Genomic DNA, 17,537 nt, shown 5'->3' with positions numbered 1-17,537 from the left:
TATGATGGCACTTGAAGAGAAAGTCGAGAGTTCACAAAAGGAAGAAGAAAGTGACAATGAGGTAAACTCTTATGAATCTCCTAATGTAGAAGAACTCGAACTTGCATTTGCCAAAGTATATGATGAGTATAGAAATTACAAGAGAAAATGCACTAAAATGAATTTAGAAATTGAATCATTGAGATCACAAAACATTGCCATGTCTAATGTGTATAAAGAAAATGAATTTTACAAAGGACAAATTGCTTTGTTTAAAGAACTAGATATAGAGTTGAAAATCTCAAAAGAAACGTGTGAAATGCTCATTGAGAAAAATAAAGTTCTTGAAGCTAAAATAGAATCTTTGATAAATGATTTGGCAAAATTTACAAAAGGAAAAGAAACTCTAGATGTACTTCTTGGAAACCAAAGAATTTCAAATGAAAAGTATGGAATTGGTTTTGATGGTTTCATGAACCATGGTAAATATAAGAATCATTTCATTAAAGCATCTACATCCTCCTTGCCTAATGTTACATGTTATTATTGCAATAAAAGAGGTCACATGATTAATTCTTGTGCACTTAGGAAATGTCTTCTTAAGGTACAGAAGGTATGGGTGCCAAAGGGAACCTTACCTAAGGTCACTAACCCCCAAGGACCCAAAGTTGCTTGGGTACCTAACGCTTAATGATTAAATTTCAGGTTTGTTTCAAAGGGATGAAGGAAAATGAAAAATGGTATATAGATAGTGGTTGTTCAAAGCACATGACCGGTGAAAAGGACAAGTTTTCAAAAATTACAATGGAAGATGGAGGACATGTAAAATTTGGAGATAAAGGAAAAGGAAAAATAATTGGAAATGGCACAATTGGAACCAAACCTTGTATTGAAGATGTGTCGCTTGTTGAAGGATTGAAATACAACTTACTAAGTGTAAGCCAACTTTGTGATAAAGGTTTTGAGGTAAAGTTCACTTCTTCTCTATGTACAATCAATAACTTAGATAATGACACATTGTTCATTGCCAATAGATCCAATAATGTTTACTTGCTTGAAATGAATATTTTTGAAACTAAGCATGGTACATGTCTAGTATCTTTTGATAACTCCAGTTTTTTGTAGCATAGAAGACTGGGTCATGCAAGCATGCATACACTCTCAAAATTGTCTAAGAAAGAACTTGTTAATGGTCTTCCTAATATTAACTATGAAAATGAATTTCAATGTAGAGCATGTGCACTAGGAAAGCATACTATAGCATCTTTTAAATCTAAAAATATTGTGTCTACCACTAGGCCATTAGAATTGCTTCATCTTGATTTATTTGGACTCGTAACTCCTACTAGTCTTGGTGGGAAGTCATATGCTTTAGTTATTGTTGATGACTATTCAAGATATACATGGACATTTTTCCTTGCTCACAAGGATGAGACTTTTGAAAAATTCACCTCTTTTAGTAAAATGGTTCAAAATGAAAAAGGATTTTGCATCACATCTATAAGAAGTGACTATGGAACTGAATTTGAAAATCATTTATTTGAGAAATATTGTGATAAATATGGAATCAACCATAATTTTTCAGCTCCTACAACACCACAACAAAATGGGGTAGCAGAAAGGAAAAATAGGACTTTGCAAGAAATGACTAGAACTATGTTGAGTGAAAATAATTTGCCAAAGTACTTTTGGGCTGAAGCTGTTAATACATCTTGGTATGTGTTGAATAGAGTTGTGATTAGACCAATTTTGAAAAAGACCTCCTATGAGCTGTGGAAAGGAAGAAAACCAAATATCTCATATTTCAAAGCATTTGGTTGTAAGTGCTATATTTTAAATAACAAGAAGGATAACTTAAAGAAATTTGATACTAAATCCGTTGAAGGAATCTTTCTTGGGTATTCAACAAAGAGTAAAGCCTATAGAGTGTTCAATAGAAGAACTTTAGTTATTAGGGAAACTATTCATGTTTTGTTTGATGAGACTAACCCTTCTATCAGAAGGAAAAATGTTTATGATGATAATAATTGTAACAACCAAGGAAAAAAAAATTCAAAAGAAAAATGGGAGGACCCCCCCCCCCCCATTTTCTCTTCTCTCCCTCTCCTTCCCTCTCTTCTTCTTCTTTCTTTTTCCGGTGACCGGCCGGCGACCTTCCGAGCAACTCCCTACCTGGCCGCGCGACCCTCCGACGACGGCAAGAGCCACCAGAAACGGCAGCAAGAGAGGGAGGAGAGAGAGAAAATGCATCACAGTGGGCAGGGGCTTTTCGGCGCGATTCCGGCTTCATCCGACGTCCGATCGAGGCGATTCAGGTGGCGTTGAAAAGCTTGTTCCGAGACCTTTCTTTTGATACCAATTTTGCAACAAATGGAGGTCGGATGAGTGAGATATGGAGGAGAGAAGTTTCGGGTTTTTTAAGCTTTTTCGTCAGATCTACGAAGATCCGACCGTTGGATCGACAATCCGAGACCACCTATGGACTGAGGAAGAGGAGAGGAACATGGTGGTATGATCAGATCCGGCAAATGTCACCGGCGACCGATGGCCGGCCACCGTGCGCGGTGGTTCCGGCAGTGGCTCTGGTGGGCTATGGAGATGATTCAACTTCCAGAGGCTTCCTCGTAAATTTTTTGAATTTTTGAGACACAGATAAACTTCGGGTAAGACTATTTTCATTATTTTGCTATCTGTGGAGCATAAATACAGTGTTTCTTAAACAGGAAAAATTGGAGAAAAATATATGATGAAAGTAAAATTATTTGGAGATATTCTATGGTGTTAGTTGAATTTTTGAGTGATTGTAGAATATTTTTGAGAAATATGGATGGATTTTAGTTAGATTTTTAGCATATGGGCATATAAGATTATTTGAAATTAAGATGTTTAAATTTTATATGATTGGTTGAAGCTTGAGGATGGAGGTCTAAATATGTGAATATTAAATTGGATTGAATTAAGAATATATTAGATGTTGGAAACTTATGGAATCGAGTAAAATTCTTGGATAAAATATTCATGGGTGATTAGAAAATTAAAATTCATTTTGCAATAGCCTTATAATATTATTAAGGACCGCGGGGCAAAATTTTAGAATTTTTAGAGTTTGTTTGAGTGGATTTTTGAAAAATGTCAATTATAGGGACTAAAACGTAATTTTTAAGATTTTAAGTATTGTCTGATTTGGAGGGCTCAGGAGGGGCCATGTGATAGTGATATTGATGAGATGTGATTGTGGAAATTGAGAATTTAAAAGTGTTATTTGAGCTTTTTTGCAGGTTGGGTAGGTCCCAGTTATAGGGGAAATTCTGTCGGATTTCCGGCATGAATTAGGCTGTCTATTGCCTCTTTAGAGTTTTATCTTAACTTAGTACTAATAAATTTATAATTTAATTATTAGGTGATCGAGGTCAGCTATTTTTCTGCATCCAGCAGCCACAATAGTCATCGGTGTACTGTGAGTAAAATATTAATTTTAATTGTAATTTCGATATTATTATATGTTTAGGCATGCCCATGCATCACTTATATGTATGTATCTATGTAGTTAAACTCTAGGCACGTTTTATGTTGCATTCATAACTGTGAAAGTGCCATGTGTGTTGTTATGGTAATTTGGAGCAGTGTGCGTGCGTTGGCGTGCGTGTGATGTGGTGTGGACTATGGATAGGACGAGTAGACACGGCTTGAGATCTTCGCTGGGACCCGGTCCTTCGGGGTAGACACGGCTTGAGTTCTTTGCTGGGACCCCGATGTGGTTATTAAGTGAAAGTCCGAGCTGAGTTCTTCGCTGGCACAGTTGGAATTAAGAGAGTTGTATAGGGGATCAGCTCCCATATATATTATGATTGATATTACTGGGTGCGTGAGTGCTCCAAATTACCTTTTTGCTGTTATGATGTGAAAATGTTGCCGATGTTGCATTTCACTCTTCAGGGTGCATTAGCTTTAGATAGTTATAGAGATTATGGTTAAAACTGATACTTTACTCTCTGAGTCGAACGCTCACTCCTGTTCAATATTTTTCCAGGCCACAAGAGGAGACATTTTTCAGAATAACCTGTCCCTTTTCTCACAGGTTATGAAAAGATTACTTAACTGTATTATTATTATCTAAATTTGTAATTTAGAACTCCGCATGTACTAGTAGTAGCATTAATCCTGTCAGGGATTGCATGAACTTAAGTTTTTGTATTAAGAAATGAAAAATTTTTATGAGTTTTAAATAGTTTGTAAATGATGTAACAGGGTTGAGCTGGGCTCCCCTAATTTTAGTTTCTAATAATTACTGGGTTAAGTTGGCCCGAAATAAAGTTATAACAGCTTAATTTAAATTATTTCATATGCATATTGGGCCTAAATTATGGGCCTACTCATGGGTTGAGGAATAGTTAGGCTTACTACGGGCCTCGAGGGCTTTAGGCTGGCCCAGGTCCTAGTGCCGGTCCGACCCATAGGTTGGGTCGTGACAAAGTTGGTATCAAAGCTTAGGCTCTAGATTCATGGGAAATAATATAAAAGGGAGTGTAAAAGGAGTCTTGTTAGGATGTTACATGCGGAGTATAGGATTCTCTTTCGTCTTTTTCTGTAATTCTTTGTTTCTAGATTCTGCGTTATACCTCGAAAAATATAAAAGTTTCTCAATTAGTGTCTTAATTTTCGTGGAGTACATAGAAATGTGAAATAGAGTTAGTAGACATGTGAGGTCCATCATGAGGATACGTACTCCAAGAAATGCTGTGTTTCTGTCTGTATGGGTTTAAATGGTGTGCCCATTTCGTGCAAGGCACAAGTACATAAAGGTGAGTCTTGAAAGTACAGTTGCCCTAGATAAGGATGAGGATACCACTGCTGGCAGTCATCAGTGGATGACCCAATCAGAATAAGTTTATGATAATAGAAGATTCAAGAGAGATAAGAGATTAAGAGACCTAGTCTGTTAGGACGTATCGTAGTAACTATACAATGTTCTCGATGTCTACTCTGTAAGCTGCAGATTACAGTATCGACATGAGATTATTGTGTAGAGCTGCGTGCATCCCCGTGGTGCTCCATAATGAGGGTGTTTGTGGATGGCTTCTGTTTTGGTACAGTTATGCCAGAACAGAGTTTTATATCTGCAGAGGAGTTGGGAACTCCTGGTTAGGAGTCTAGAGTTAGAATATTGAAAGGTCACAGTTGGGTGGTAACTAGAGTTAGTGACTTAGTTACCCTAGCATGAGCTAGAGCTGCATTAAGAGTTGCCATCAGACCAGAGGTTTCGGATTAGTTGCAAAGTAAACGTGACACTTATAGAGTGAGATCATCTAGTCTTCAGTATGGAATTTTGGATCATTTTTGTAGTACGACAGACATTTTGCTTAGAGCTTAGTGAAAATAGTATACCTTGTGTGTATCAGTATGGAATAAAGTATAACCCTACTACCTAGAGAAGGTCGGAACTATGAATTGATGATTTACAGAGCTATGATATGATAAGAGAGACATTAATTTGACATGGTTTTGGGCAAGGTGGTAAATGTAGTATCTTTGTTGCAGCAAGTTAGGGTATAGTCCTATCTTTTCAGAAGGGATCGAAAGTTATTACTAATAATGGTGACCAACAAAATAGTGCCCCAGATGGGACTGTAGAGTGTGGTAGAGAGTAGTTGGCTCGGGTATCCTGCAGAGGATACAAGTTTCATTATAGGAATCATATATAATCAAATCACGATGGATGTAAATCCTTTGAATTGGATGACGGGTTTGGGTGCTCGGAATCTTAAGTTTTGGCTAATTGAGTAAACATGGAAAATAATAATAATAATAATAACAAATAAATAAAATTGCTACAGAATCAGTTCTCGAGGTAATAAGGGTATTATGTAAGCTAAAGGATAAGAATAGAGATCATATAATAAAAGTATGACTGCAATTTCCTGAGTTCCTTTCTAACTTCATATTGTTCAAAACAATAGTATAATCTAATTATAATAGTGTTAAGAGAAACAAATTAGCGAAGATAAATTATAGAAGGCTAATGGATAGAGAAAGTGCAGGATGAAGGTTTGGACAATTGATTGCAGATGCAATATAATCTAAATGCCAGTGGAAGCACTAACTAGAGTGGTTAAAGGACCAAATCTGAGTAGCACAGATATGTGATAACGTGGTAGAGACTCTGAAAGATATAGTTAGCAGGTGCAGCTGTCATGTTAGGAAGAAGAATGGAACCAGGGATAGAATAGTCAAGTTCTATTTTGGGTAAGACAAAGGAAATAAATTGAAGGAAAACCTGAAGAGCGCATAACAAAAGGAACAAAGTTAAGATATAGGGTAGGCTAAGTGTTATTCTTGGCAAGGTGAATGACAAGGATGGAAAACCCAAAATGGGACCATATTAGTGAGAACAGTGATGGAGGTATGGAATACAATAATAATGAGTAAATGCTAGAAGGTGTGCGATGGTATTGCGGACTATCTAATTAGGCAGAGACAAAAGAGTTAGTAAGCAGTAAGTTGAATAAAAGTCAGTCTAAGGGATCAAATAGGTATGATGAGTGGAAAGAATTATAGATAATGACACATAAGCTTTAGGTTAGACTTTTGAGATAGTGAAAAGGTAGTTAGAGGTTCATTATAAATGACAGGCAAACATTTTTAGTGTGACCAACAGAATCACTTTGCAGTGAAGTAATAACGACAAGACAACAGTAGGGGTAGAATGAGAAGTGACAAGTATGGGTGGTTATAAATCACTAGAAAGTTCAAGGATCAAATTAATGACCATACCTAAGGGTGGAATTAGTGTTGGAAGAATCTATTAGCGAGAGAAATCTTTCACGAATCAACAAAAGTTAAGGGCACAATATAAACGATGATAGATATGAATCATAGGTCGAGTATAAGTAAAGTTAATAAATTATAAAATATTATGTCAGGAAGGACAATGGTACGATAAAGGGTTCATGCAGATGATACCTTATAGGTAGAGCACAATTGTGTTAGGAGATGATGAAATTTGGAGAGAAAGACCAGGAAACATAGGTTAAACATTATTATATGGACAATCGAGCGTAGTTGAATATAAGAGGATATTTTTCTTTCTTTTCAAGTTTAGCTTGTGCTTTTGGTTCTAGAAGGTTATATAAGGAATGGAGACTGAGTCAAGGAGACCTAGTTAATTGAGAGTTTGGTAGGCACCAATTCATACATAATTTCTTGATATGAGAATGACAGTAAGTACGTACCTAGTGTTAAGTATGAAAGGACGATCAGAATAGTGACAGGAGTGTCACACCTTACCCCTCTGTAAGGCATAACATGATCCCGTAGAATACCTAATGAATTACCGAACTTCACCTACCGATAACTCATTAAGTACCCTACAAGGGATTTTAAAACAATTTTCTTCTTTTTGATAAGTGGTGAGCATTTCTAATAAATATTTAAAACATGTAATTAAGTTGAAAGCTAGTTGAAAATTTTGGCCCATTTTATTTTTCCGGAAATTTTATAAAATTTTTGACAGAGTTTTCTCTGTATTTTGAGAAAATAGTTCTTCAAATACCTGTAAAAAGCACTTCTAAAAGTTTTTCTCAACCACTACTTCAGTTTCACAATCAAACTCAATCAATTTCACAATCATTTCAATAAATTTCTCAAGTTCAAAATTCAATAGTCCTCAAGGTACAGTCAATCAATTTCATAGATTCATATTTCTTTAAAGATAAACAATTTATGTATACATCATACAAAAATTTACATTAAGAAAATCCAAACTAAAGTTTATTACAAATTTTATACAGATTTTGTACAAACTGCTCAAAACCCATCTTCACATGTCCATACATTTTCGTGCATTACATACATCATAATAAATATTTACGATCAGGGTATAAATTATACCCGATAACTTCTAGCAGGTAACTCCCCTGTCCTCAGCAGCTCAATCTGCTGCTCTTCTAGTCTCTATATTTGCGACAGCATACAAAGCTATCGCTGAGTGGTGAACTCAGTGGTGCACAAACTAATAATTTAAAACTTAATACAATTTATGTTTGACAATTCATAACAAATAGAATTTTAAAATTTCTAAATTCTTCAAAATTCATGACCTTCAGAAATCAACATTTTCATTCATGCAAATTATTCATTTGAATAATATTTTGATCAAATAATAACGATTAATTTACATTTCTTTTAGATTCCGAAACAGTACAAAATCTTTTGAATCACTGACAAATTATTTATTTCAATCACAATTTATCAAATCATGCATAATTTAAAAGGCGTTGCCAACAATACACACAGTCGAACCCATGACCCAAAATTCGAATAGATGCCGTGTTGTACACCACGACATTTCACATTCTCCCAATAACTGAAGCTAAAAGAGAGAAACAAAGACTAGCTAGTATATATGAGTACTCATTCACATCATTCCCCAACTGGCAAGCCAGAGAGGAAGAAACTCGCCCCATCAAGTGGAGGAGTTATCTCACTAGACAAGCTAATGAGAATTCACAACATATTTTGTCATGTTAACTGTGGTTTCAAATCATATTCAAAACAATTTCTATTTACAAAGCATTTACAAATCAACATATTTAATCATCATAAATTCATGCTCAAAGTTGGCAACACATCAAACTTAAAATTTACAATCCTCAAAACAATGCCATAAATCCTTAAATGCATAAGAAAATTTATATTCAAATTATACAATTTCATTCAATAAGTTAAAATTCTGAACACAACAAAAATCATAAATCATACAGTAAATTTATTTCAAATCAATTTGGAATTGAAAAATAACAAAAGGGTTAGTTGTGCACAAACCTCAAACGAGTCGTCCCTTAGCCTCGACTCGGTTCCTCGGGTTCCTTCCCGATATTCTTTTCAACTGAAACACACAATTTTATAATGTTTCAGTACTAGAACTTAACATAAATCCAATAATAAATTTAACTTCATAATTACCTAGCTCTAACGTGCTAAATTCGACGTTCTCGAAATTTTGTTTTTCGAGTTACTATTCACTGCACTATTCAAGTCAAATTATTGATTTTCTAAGGCTTAATAGGTATGGGAACTCCAACTTCACCCACATACCACATTTTGGTCACCAAACTTGTTGGTTTTGGTCATTTTCTCAAAGCTTAGGTCATTTTGGCAAAATTGCCAATTTTCTGTTTTGGTGCTCCGAAGTTACACTGTTCCATTGGTCGATCTACTGTTAGAATTTGACAAAACTTCCTTCATAGAAAATGTTCCTTATTGTCTTAAGTGTATTCTCATTTTTGGATCACCTCAATCGGAGTTTTTTAGCTCAAGTTATAGCCAAAATAAATTTACTGTTCACGTACACTGTTCATGCTGAGATTTTGGGTTCTGGCAGATTTTGATCCAACTTTGGTCAGTAATTTGATTAAGTTAAGTTCATAATTTGGTCTAACTTTCTTCATATGAAATGTTCTACTATGTCTTAGGTTTCCATCGGTTCAAGAATCGCCTAAATCGGAGTTTTTTAGAGAGAGTTATAACCCTTCAAACATTACTGATCAATGGAAATTCTGCAGAGTTACAGGTTTGGTAACTCAACTTTGCTCAATAATTTGAATGGGTTAATGGCATAATTTGGGGTGGTGTTCTTCATGACAGTTTTAGATCTATATCTTATCTTATCTAATTGTTGGTAAAATTTCAGGTCAATTTGACCTTCCTAGCTCGAGTTATGACCAAATGAACAGTTACTGTTCATTTGGTCGATTTAATCGATGTGACCGCTCTCATTTCACTTTGGTCAATTGGTTCACCAAGTTTTAGTCAGTTTTTGGCCATGGTTCCTTAATGAAAATTGTGCTATTTTATGTCTATTTTCATCTCCAATTGGTGGCATATCAATTGGATTTGTAAAATTTGAGTTTTGGTCCTTCAAAGTGGGTTTGGTCATGCTGCTGGCAGCATGACCATTTGACCTACGAATTTGGTTTTCAATCCAACAATTCCCACACATCTCTTTTGGTCATTATTGACCATTTTCCATCTCACAATAGACCAAAGTCATCATTTATGCATTTCTCCAAAATTTGGTTCACAAACCCTAGCCTCCAAACCCTAACTTATTAATTTTTTTGCATTTACTTGATTCCATGCCTTTAACCATAATCATTCAACTAACTAAAGTTTATATACCCCTTTCAAACCATTCAATTCATACAAATCATCCTCATAACCAAGCTGGCCTAAAATCAGTTTAGTCCCTTTACATGAAAATTTTTCATGTTTTTATGTAATTAAAATCTTGTTTAATCACAATTTTATACTAAAAATTCATTTCAAATTCAAATTAAAAGAGGAAACTTACCTTAATTGAAGCTTTTTTTTTCAATCTTCCTCAAATCTTCAAATTCTTTTAATTTCTTGTTCCAAATCTTCTTCTTGAGGGTCAATTTAATGGTTTCTATAATTATTTTCAAGGATTAGGGGGTGAAATCTAAAGTTTAAGAAGCTTAAATCTAAGTTTTAATGGTGAAACAAAATAAGAAGAGAGGGAGAGGAGAGAGCTACGGGAAAGAGAGAAAAAAAGAAGAAGAAGAAGTAAAAAAATTGGCTTTTCAATTTTGTTTTTAGTCTTTAATTTGACTTAGTCAATTAGTTAATTAAATTAAAATTAATTATGAGGTCATAGTTACATCATCATGATGATGTCATCAACTTTTCAACTTTTTCATTTTCTCTTCTTTTTTTTTATTTTTCTATTAGTTCTTTAATTTAATTCCCGATTCTGAAATTTTCTTTTCTCCGATTTTATTTGACAGTTAGGTCAGGAGTCAGCTCTCGGGGTCAATTGACCAAATTGCCCCTCGCCGGTTCATCCCGGTTTGTAAATAATCCAATATTTCTTTCGGCTCCCTGACCTAATTATTTGACTGGCTTAACAGTTCCTTTTTGTGATTTTCTCTTTTTCACTGTGTTCATAAGGGTCTTAAGGACCGCAGCGTCACTTTTTACGGTTCAAAATTTGAGTTTAAAATGACTTCGCAGTCGTTCCCGAGGAGGTCACTCATCGCTGTGACTCTCAGCTCGTTTAACCTCTTATGTTCTGTTTTTCTTATTTATAGTTAACTAATTAAGCATTACTAATTATTTGTGTTTATGGCTTCTCTAGTTGTCTTGAGTGTGATTCTAATCTCCTTAATTGTCCGAACCGATACCGGTCACCGGAACAGCGAAATATACTAGGCTATACAAATAGGGGTGTTATAAGGAGTCAAATGGAGTTAGCTACTAAGGCTTGCAACTGTTTTAAACTATAAGCTAAAGGAAATACTAATTATGGATGAGTTTCAATAGATGAAATTGTTGCTAATGGGTAATTTGAGGTTGAAATTTGGAAAGCTATAGGCAGTATATGTGATTATATTAAGGAGAATGAACACATAAAGTATTTTGTTTAGAATTAAGGCATGGCACACATTTCCCACAGCAGTGTTAGTTCAGATGGAACTCATAGTTTCAAGGGCTCCTATCCATCCACGATGAGCAATTTCCTACTGAGGCTGGTGGGGAATGATAATGTTTTGATAGTTAAGTTGGAAAAGGGGATACAAGAAAAATTTTCTATGGTTAATTATAAGTGTTACAAAAGGTGAAGAATGTGCTGGTAGGAGAAAATCGTAAGGTTAGAATTCCTGAAGTAATAGAACTAATAATCAAGATAAGACTAAGAAATAAAATGAAAGTTAAAGTTGATTATGGGATGGAAATTCTTGAAGGAAAAGGTGTAAGGATGAGATAGGACTGAAATTAAGGAATAAGTACAGCAGGTTGAAAAGATATCAACAATACCAAAAATAGGAAAGGGAAGTGGATAAGATGCAAATGACAGGAAGAAAGCTCGATAGAGCCAGTTATAATGATGAGGATAAGGAGGAATAGGTATGCAAGGAACACACTAAGGGATGTTTAAAATAAGTTATTATGAGATGATAGATTAAAGGAGTAGTGGAGCCTCGATCTGAGTGCCAATGTGTCAGAAGTAAGCCACATACTAAGAAGCTAAAGGAAGAAGTCTAGATATTTCCATTCCAGAGAAGGAGTGAGAATCGATAAAGTCGCATGGATTGAGTTGTCAGAGAATATAAACACTTTTGTTACCTAGAAGGAGAGACCCAGTTCACTTTCCAATATTGATAAATGATACACTTGGCCCTTGGAGGAGACTCTACCTGACTAGTTACATAAGATGGATAGAGGTTGGTCTAAGTACCTTAGTAATGACACAAAAGAGATTAAAAATTTAAAGTATCATGGGAGTGAGAAGATTTATAGGTATTGACCACTGAGGTCATAAGAAGAGTGAAGATCTCGAACAGGATGCCTAGATTAGGTGCTACAGGAAAGTTACTCATAAGATACCATGGAACAAGGAACATAAGTTATGTCATTGGGGAAAACAGAGATTATTGAAATAAAGGGATGAGGACTGAAATCATTAAGAGACACGTTAGGGCATAATAAAAGTGAGGTAAGCGCCAAAGTTAATTAAAGTTATCAGATATCAAGTCGAGAGTAATGGAGTTATAATGAATACCTGAGATGACAGAAGAATGGTCAATGAATAGCCAAGAGAAAAGAGCATCTCTAGATAGAGATGATGACAAATAGGACACCATAGTAAAATCAGAGAGTAATAGAATATCATATATAATATACGAAGAGTTTGAAGAATAAATGTTTTATCAATTTCTGCATAGCTGGAGGAGTAATGATTGTGCTTGTTCTAATAATCTTCTTTTCCTTATCTCTTGTTTATTTGAAAATTCGAGGACGAATTTTTCTTAAGGGGGGAAGAATATAACAACCAAGAAAAAAAAAAAAGGGGGGGGGGGGGATGGGACTTTGGCGTGTGACAGTGGGTTTCCACTGTCACATGCCAGCTTTTTTTATTAAAAAAAAAAAAAAAAAAAAATTCAAAAGAAAAACGGGAGGAACCCCCCCCTCCACCCCAATTTCTCTTCTCTCCCTCTCCTTCCCTCTCTTCTTCTTCTTTCTTTTTTCGGTGACCGGCCAGCGACCTTCCGAGCAGCTCCCCACCTGGCCGGCGACCCTTCGGTGACGGCAAGAGCCACCAGAAACGGCGGCAAGAGAGGGAGGAGAGAGAGAAAACGGGCCCACAGTGGGTAGCGGCTTTCCAGCGCGATTCCGGCTTCATCCGACGCCTGATCGAGGCGATTCAGGTGGCGTTGGAAAGCTTGTTCCGAGACCTTTCTTTTGATATCAATTTTGCAACAAATGGAGGTCGAATGAGTGAGATATGGAGGAGAAAAATTTCGGGTTTTTCAAGCTTTTTCGTCAGATCTACGACGATCTGACCGTTGGATCGACGATCCGAGACCACCTATGGACTGAGGAAGAGGAGAGGAACATGGTGGTATGATCAGATCCGACAAATTTCACCGGCGACCGATGGCCGGCCACCGTGCGCGGTGGTTCCGGCGGTGGCTCCGGTGGGCTATGGAGATGATTCAACTTCCAGAGGCTTCCTCATAAATTTTTAGAATTTTTGAGACGCAGATAAACTTCGGGTAAGACTATTTTCATTATTTCGCTGTCTGTGGAGCATAAATACAGTGTTTCTTAAACAGGAAAAATTGGAGAAAAATTCTAAGAAAAATATATGATGAAAGTAAAATTATTTGGAGATATTCTATGATGTTAGTTGAATTTTTGAGTGATTGTAGAATATTTTTGAGAAATATGAATGGATTTTAGTTAGATTTTTAGCATATGGGCATATAAGATTATTTGAAATTAAGATGTTTAAATTTTATATGATTGGTTGAAGCTTGAGGATGGAGGTTTAATTATATGAATATTAAATTGGGTTGAATTAAGAATATATTAGATGTTGGAAACTTATGAAATCGAGTAAAATTCTTGAATAAAATATTCATGGGTGATTAGAAAATTACAATTCATTTTGCAATAGCCTTATAATATTATTAAGGACCGCGGGGCAAAATTTTAGAATTTTTAGAGTTTGTTTGAGTGGATTTTTGAAAAATGTCAATTATAGGGACTAAAACGTAATTTTTAAGATTTTGAGTATTGTCTGATTTGGAGGGCCCAGGAGGGGCCATGTGATAGTGATATTGATGAGATGTGATTGTGGAAATTGAGAATTTAAAAGTGTTATTTGAGCTTTTTTGCAGGTTGGGTAGGTCCCAGGTATAGGGGAAACTCTGCCGGATTTCGGGCATGAATTAGGTTGTCTATTGACTCTTTAGAGTTTTATCTTAACTTAGTACTAATAAATTTATAATTTAATTATTAGGTGATCGAGGTCAGCTATTTTTCTGCATCCAGCAGCCACAATAGTCATCAGTGTACTGTGAGTTAAATATTAATTTTAATTGTAATTTCGATATTATTATATGTTCAGGCATGCCCATGCATCACTTATATTTATGTATCTATATAGTTAAACTCTAGGCACGTTTTATGTTGCATTCATAACTGTGAAAGTGCCATGTGTGTTGTTGTGGTAATTTGGAGCAGTGTGTGTGCATTGGCGTGCGTGTGATGTGGTGTAGACTATGGATAGGACGGGTAGACATGGCTTGAGATCTTCGCTGGGACCCGGTTCTTCGGGGTAGACACGGCTTGAGTTCTTCGCTGGGACCCCGATTTGGTTATTAAGTGGAAGTCTGAGCTGAGTTCTTCGCTGGCACAATTGGAATTAAGAGAGTCAGATAGGGATCACCCCATATATATTATGATTGATATTACTGGGTGCGTGAGTGCTCCAAATTACCTTTTTGCTGTTATGATGTGAAAATGTTGCCGATGTTGCATTTCACTCTTCAGGGTGCATTAGCTTTAGATAGTTATAGAGATTATGGTTAAAACTGATATTTTACTCTCTGAGTCGAACGCTCACTCCTGTTTAATATTTTTCCAGGCCACAGAAGGAGATATTTTTCAGAATAACCTGTCCCTTTTCTCATAGGTTATGAAAAGATTACTTAACTGTATTATTATTATCTAAATTTGTAATTTAGAACTTCGCATGTACTAGTAGTAGAATTAATCCTGTCAGGGATTGCATGAACTTAAGTTTTTGTATTAAGAAATGAAAATTTTTTATGAGTTTTAAATAGTTTGTAAATGGTGTAACAGGGTTGAGCTGGGCTCCCCTAATTTTAGTTTCTGATAAATACTGGGCTAATTTGGCCCGAAATAAAGTTATAACAGCTTAATTTAAATTATTTCATATGCATATTGGGCCTAAATTATGGGCCTACTCATGGGTTGAGGAATAGTTAGGCTTACTACGGGCCTCGGGGGCTTTAGGCTGGCCCAGGTCCTAGTGCCGGTCCAGCCCATAGGTTGGGTCGTGACAATAATGAGCAGGTTTTTGAAAAAAAAAATATAATAGCAAGTCAAGAAACGGAACAAATTGATGACAAAGATGAAAAAACTCAAGGAGAAACCACAATAGATGTCCATAATGCCAATGAAGACCAAATCAATGAAGAAATGCCAAATTTGGAAGAATTACAAGTAAATGAGCCCCAACATGAAGATTTACCTAAAGAATGGAGATTCCATAAGAATCATCCCCAAGAAGACATTATTGATGATCCATCTCAGAGGATGATGACTAGAGCACAATTGAGAAGATATTTTGGTAATGTTGCTTTTGTTTCACAAATTGAACCTAAATGTTTTGACGATGCTCAAAATGATGAAAGTTGGATTCTTGCCATGCAAGAAGAGCTAAATCAATTTGAGAGAAATAAAGTTTGGAATTTATTGCCTAAACCAAAAGATCATTCAATTATTGGTACTAGATGGGATTTTAGAAACAAAATGGATGAAAAAGGCAATGTTGTTAGGAACAAAGCCAGACTAGTGGCTCAAGGCTACAACCAAGAGGAAGGGATTGATTTTGATGAAACCTTTGCTCCGGTTGCTAGAATTGAAGCTATTAGAATGTTGTGTGCCTTTGCATGTTACAAGGACTTTATGCTTTATCAAATGGATGTCAAGAGTGCATTTTTAAATGGTTTTATTGATGATGAGGTGTATGTTGCACAACCTCCAGGCTTTGAAAATCATGAGCATCCAAATCATGTTTATAAACTTACTAAAGCTTTATATGGTTTAAAACAAGCTCCTAGAGTATGATACAAGTTTGCTGAGGAATCTTTAAAGAACATTAGCTAACTTATTCGTGTACTCGAGAAATTAGTTTACTAAGTTGTATGCTAATGTTGCATGACTAAAATTAGTTTGCTGTATCGTGTACTGTTCAAATTTCAAACCAAAAAGTGATTGTGCTTGAAACTCTCTGCACTTCAAACAATGCACTTACCTATTTACATTTGATATCACATTCTCAGTGCTATGTCAGACATGTAGAAATATATATATATATGCATATAAAGATAGATAAACATATTTGAAATTAAAAAAAAAAAAAAAAGGAAATAAGTTCAGATAAAGTACACTAGAATAGAAAAGCGCGGGACTCAAGAGAACTTAAATCCTCTGCCACACTAAACCGACACCCTCTCTCTCTTTTGCATTGGTTTACGACATTACACCTCTAAAAATTTTCTTTCTGGCAAAACAAACCCATTCTCATCAGACCGCTCATCTCTCTTCCCTTCTTCATTCATCACTTACCGAAAGCCATTTTTAGATTTCACCATTTTTTCTTCATTTCCCATCGATGGCTCGCACTAAATGCAAAACCCCTGCTGCTGCTGCTGGTTCGTCGTCCTCCTCGGCATCTGACGATATCCCTGTTGCCGCATTACGAAAGAAATTAAAAGAAAAGAAGAACTCACCTGAACCTGAATCAACTAGTGTATCCTCCGACCCATCCAAGATTGTTGAACCCGTTGTATCGGCACCAGAAAAGAAAAAGGGGAGAAAAATGTGCGTGATTGATACCCAACGCAAAAAGGGCGCTGCCCAATCTTCGAGTTTAGTGGATAAAGCGCTGCTTGATTGTAAATTCATCAAATGGGATTACTTTGGTCAGGTAAATTTTCAATTCAAAGAACTTTTTGAGTTTCAAGAATGGATGACTGTTTGTGAGTGTACCAATGCGTATTACCCTAGACTTGTTCAAGACTTTTATAGAACTTTAAGAACAGTTGATGATGAAGACAAATTCGAAGTTGTTTTGAATGATAGTGCATATGTTGTTTCTGTTGAGATAATTGTTAAAGCTTTGAACTTGCCTAATGATGGAAATAAAATCTCCACTCATAGAGATGTTGCTAGGGTTCTAGGCTTTAATTTGGCTGAGTTTGAAAATGAAGTCTTCCCTGCCAACACTGCCACAAATGAAAAGTCCACTAGCATAAAAGCTTTTCAACATATTAAAATCATTCACAGTATGGTGAACTACATTTTCTGTCCTAAGTCTGGGAGCTATGGTTATTTGAGTTACCAAGACATGTGTATCATGTGGCACATTGTTAACAAAGTAAGGATGAATTTGGCTTATTTGATTTTCAAGAACATGTGCAAAGCTTATGGGATTGGAAAATTGCCTT

At 35.7% G+C, this 17,537-nt stretch overlaps 1 long non-coding RNA gene across 1 annotated transcript; it reads left to right on the top strand.

Annotated features, from left to right (window-relative positions):
- Positions 1–2,255: 2,255 nt before the first annotated feature.
- Positions 2,256–4,154, top strand: LOC131178539 (uncharacterized). Its single transcript, XR_009147454.1, has 3 exons — positions 2,256–2,642; positions 3,380–3,436; positions 4,010–4,154. It is a non-coding gene; the product is annotated as an uncharacterized LOC131178539 (long non-coding RNA).
- The last annotated feature ends 13,383 nt before the right edge of the window (positions 4,155–17,537 follow it).

The sequence above is a fragment of the Hevea brasiliensis genome, chromosome 3 (assembly GCF_030052815.1).
Source record: "Hevea brasiliensis isolate MT/VB/25A 57/8 chromosome 3, ASM3005281v1, whole genome shotgun sequence".
NCBI lineage: Eukaryota > Viridiplantae > Streptophyta > Magnoliopsida > Malpighiales > Euphorbiaceae > Hevea > Hevea brasiliensis.
This window is presented reverse-complemented; position numbering and strand designations above follow the sequence as displayed.